The sequence below is a fragment of the Jaculus jaculus genome, chromosome 10, assembly GCF_020740685.1.
Source record: "Jaculus jaculus isolate mJacJac1 chromosome 10, mJacJac1.mat.Y.cur, whole genome shotgun sequence".
Taxonomy (NCBI): domain Eukaryota; kingdom Metazoa; phylum Chordata; class Mammalia; order Rodentia; family Dipodidae; genus Jaculus; species Jaculus jaculus.
The window spans coordinates 35283858-35288656 of record NC_059111.1 but is presented as its reverse complement, the minus strand read 5'-3'; positions in this window follow the sequence as shown (position 1 = coordinate 35288656).

The window sequence follows — 4799 nt, the reverse complement described above, 5'->3', positions numbered from 1 at the left end:
AACCCTAGACAATGCTCAAACTCCTTACATATATTTAGAGTGGAATTCCAAATTCACCCCATAACTTAGGGTTGGACCCTAGAATCAGCCCAGTGATACCTCCTTCAGCCAGGTGGCTGGGACTCTGAATTACAATTATTTTTTGAGGATATGCACACGTATTTTATTTATTTTCCATAGAACATGGCACATCTGTTTGGACACAAATACCCAGAGCACAGTGACACTGAAAATGATGATGGAAATCATGAGCCAGACCCCCTAATCTAAACAAACAACAAGACAAAGACAGAAACAGTTTTCCCAATGTGAAAAAGTATCCTGACTATTGTTTCATCTTACGCACTAAGTATTTTTTTTCTTTTTATTAGTTATGTACACAGTGTGTATACAGTAATGTTGGTATAATCATTAGCCTCCTCCCTATCCTCACCCCTCTGAAGGGACATTCCTCCTTGGTGATTGTGGGTCATGCATTGTGGGGGTAGCATTCAGTTATGGGTAAGAGGCAATGTCTCTGTGTATAATGACCCAACTTGTGGCTCTAACAATCTTTACACCCCTTCTTCTGCAAATTTCCCTGTGCTATGTTGGGTTTATTTTAGGTCTACTTCATCAATGAGGTCTTGTGAGCCTCTGTGTCTCTAGATATATGGTTTGGCAGGAGTTGAGTGTTCTCTGTATCGATCTCCTTCACCCTTGTGCTGGTACCAGGTTCATCAAGAAAGCAGCACTCTTGCTCACTTCCCCAATTACTCTTGGTTTCACCTGGGGCCCTGTTGAGGTGAAATGGACTGATTGTGTCCTCAGGATCTGCATCCATGTGAAAAAGAGAAGCAAGTTCTTCAATGAACAGTGAAGTCAGAATGAGATAAATAGGATAACCATTACTATTTCAGAGAGAATTTAATAGGTATAGGCCCTCTTGTTGCCCAAGATAGGTGGGAGCTTGATAGTAAAGAGTTTGCTCATTTAAAAGATACTGTTCTGACTTGTTGCCTAGAGCCAGCTATGGGTTCCATTCTTAGCAGATCAAGAGCAGTTGGTTTCCCACCATGGCTGTGTGCCACTATTGCACTTGTGTGAGCATCATGTCAGGTTGTTTGCTGCTGGGTAGCTTAGACCACGAGTTGCATGGACAGATGTTGGTCATTTTCCCACAGTTGCTAATGAAGCACCTTCTGGCATTAGACAAACTGTCTGCGGACTGACTCTCTTCCAGATTCCAGCCATGTCACTCCATGGTCTGTACCAATGGCATATGGTGTTTCCACCAATATGGTCTTACCACTAGCCTTTGGTGAGCCATCAAGTACTCTGACAGAAATCTGTCTAATTTTGGGAAACCTTGTAGGTCTCTCTGATAAACAGCTTGTTGTAGTTGTTAACCACATGCTGGTACTGAGAGTTACAGGCCAGTGCCAAGGAAAAGAAGGAAGAAATAGATAGGTAATATAAACAAGATAGAGAGAAGGGAGAGAGAGAAACAGGAGAAGATTAAGGTTAGGCTTCATCATATCCTCTCCAGAGCCCTGAAATTCAGGTGTTCCCTCTGAGGACCTGATGAAGGTTCAACCATTTAGTCTTTCTTTTAGGATGTAAAATTATATTGTACTATTGCCATTTGGGTCCAGTTTTATGTCCTTCACCCCCACCCTTACCCTCCCTTCCAACCCACCATTACCCACTCTTCCTGCCCCACCCTCCCTATTGTGCTTATTAGGTATGTCAGCCTCTTGGGCCTATTTGTGTTAGGAGCCAAGAATAGCAAAACCATGTGCCAATTATCTTTCTGTAATTGGGTGAGGTCACTGAGAATGACCTGTTCCGGGTTCAAACATTTTTCCACAAATTTCATTGTGTCATTTTTCCTTATTGGTATGTAGAATTCCATCATGTAGATATACCACATCTTGGTTATTAAGGTGTGGAGCTATTAGGTTAAACGCCCAGTAAGGGAATAACTGGGTCTATTGGTAACACTATAGTCAGCCTTTCTAGGAGTCTCCATATTGCTTTCCAAAGTTGTTGTACCATCTTACATTCCCACCAACAGTGAATGAGGGTTCCTATTTCTCCACAGCCTCACCAGCATTTATTTTCATTTGATTTTATTTATTTATTTATTTATTTGAGAGAGACAGGCACAGAGAGAAAGAGATAGAGGGAAAGAGAGAGAATGGGCACGCCAGGGCTTCCAGCCTCTGCAAACGAACTCCAGATGTGTGAGCCCCCTTGTGCATCTGGCTAACGTGGGACCTGGGGAAGCGAGCCTCAAACCAGGGTCCTTAGGCTTCACAGGCAAACGCTTAACCACTAAGCCATCTCTTCAGCCCTGATTTTTTTTTTAATATTTGCAATCCTTACTGGGGTAAGGAGGAATCTCATGATTGTTTTAATTTGCATTTCCCTGGTGATTAAGGATGATGAACATTTTCTTAAGTGTGTGTTTGGCATTTCATTCTCTGAGAACTGTTTGTCGAGTTGTTTGTGAGTGGGTTGTTTAACATTTTTTTGTTTAGGATTTGTGTTCTCTGTACATTGTAGAAATTAGGCCTCTGTCAGTTGGATAGCCAACAAAAACTTTCTCCCATTCTGTGGATAATCTATTGGCTCTGCTTATTGTATGTTTGTCTGTGAAGAAACTTTTCAGCTTCATGAGATCCCAATGGTTGAGTGATTGTTTAACTTACTGAGCTACTGGGGTTTTATTCAGGAGCTCTATTTCCATTCCTATATCATGGAAATATCCTCCTATATTTTCTTCCAGTAGTAGCTGAGTTTCTGGTCTTATATTGAGGTCTTTGATCCATTTGGACTTGATTTTTGTGCATGGCAAGATGTGTAGATCTAGTTTCATTTTCCTGCAAATGGCTATCCAGTTTGTCCAGCATCATTTGTTGAAGATGTTGTCTTTTTTCCATCCGACATTGTTAGGGCCTTTGTCAAATATCAAGTAGCTGTAGTTACTTGACCCAACATCTGGGTTCTTGATTCTGTTCCATTGGTCTCTACACCTGTTTTTATACCAGTACCATGTTGTTTTTGTTGCTATGGCTTTGTAATATAGCTTTAGATCATGTATGGTGATGCTTCCAGAAATGTTTCTTTTGCTGAGTATGTGCTTGGATATCTGAGCCTTCTGCCATTACATATGAATTTTAAGATAATTTTTTTTTCTATCTCTATGAAGAAAAATGTTGGGATTTTTATTAGTATTGCATTATATCTGGTAGTGGGAGACCCTAGGGAGGGGGGATCCCTAGCCTGTTGCCTGGGTCCATGCACAGAGAGGCAGTGGTGTGTGGAGGTTACTGGTAGTGGGGGGCTAAGCGCTAGCCTGCTGACCTGGGTCTGCCTAGGGAGGTGGGGGATGGCAGTGAGTGGGACTTTGTTCACATATGAAGGACCCCTCGTCGAACACTAGCCTGCTGGCCTAGGTTGATACACTGCAGTCGGGGGCGGGGGTGGAGGTGGTGAGTGGGAGGTTGTTGCTGTGTGGAGGCCCCCTGGGGGAATGCTAGCCTGCTGGCCTGGGTCTGTGCACAAGGTTGGGGCCAGTGCCAAGTGGGACAGTGTTCATGCCTGGAGATCCACTAGGGGCATGCTAGCCTGCTGGCCTGTGTCCACACAAGGGGGTGGGGGGTGAGAATTTTCAATAAACTTCTTCATCTATTAGGGTCATCCATTCAAACTAACACATGGGGTTTGGTGCTTTGAACATTTTCATGTCAGCTCTAATTTTGATTATTGTGTTCATACTCTTATAACCTCTTGAGGTTGGTTGGTTGACTCTCCTGTGTGGAATATTTCCTGAAGTATTGTCTGTATGTTTGGCTATGTGTTCATATAATGATAGAGCTGGCTTTCATCATGGAAATTTTCCTTTCTCCATGTATTGTGAGGGATATTTCTACTAGGTACAGTAGTTTCAACTGGAAGCCATAGTTTTTAGCCTGTCAATTGTTCCATTCCATGCCCTTTGCAAGATTTCTTCAATAATTTTATTGGATATGTTTTCTATGACTCTGGCCTGGAATTCTTCCCCTTCTGATATACCATGAATTGGTTATTCATTGTTTGAGGATATCCCACATTTCCTTCATCTTTTGTTCACAGGATTTTTTGAACTTACCAATGTTTTTGAACTCCCAATCAATTTCTTCTGTTTTGTCTTTCAGTTCATCGTTTCTGCCCATCACATGATTGACTATGTTAGTGAGGGGTTCTAGACAGTTTTTTTTTAAAGCTCTATCTGACTTTTGTTTTCTGTTGTGCTTTTTTGCATCATGTCTATCACTTTTTTGAGGTCCATTTTCAAGTCAAAGTCTGATTGTTTTTTGATGTTTCCTGGAATTCTTTCTTGCATTTTATCATGTCTTCATTCATCTTAATAAGCTGGTTATTGAGATCTTCCTTTTGCTGACTCACCTTTGATTCATTTATCACACTTTTGAGATCTCTCTGGTTTTCTTCAATTATAACAAAAGCTGTGTGCTGCAAGAGATGAGTCTGCTCAATTTCATTTTTTGTGGTTGTAGGTTTTGTGAAGATGGTTTGCTTCCAGTTCATCTTTTTTTTTTTTTTTTGGTCAGAGTTACATAGCTCATTGTATTTTCATTTTGGGATTCAATATCTATTGTTCCCCCTAGTTTTTTTTTTTTTTTTTAATTTGGGGCTTCCATTGTATGACTAGACATACTTGGTTGAGATATTTCAGTTTTCTGACTCTCTCTCTGTGTGTGTGTGTGTGTGTGTGTGTGTGTCGTGGTCAACTGATCTTGTGATAAAAGTCTTAT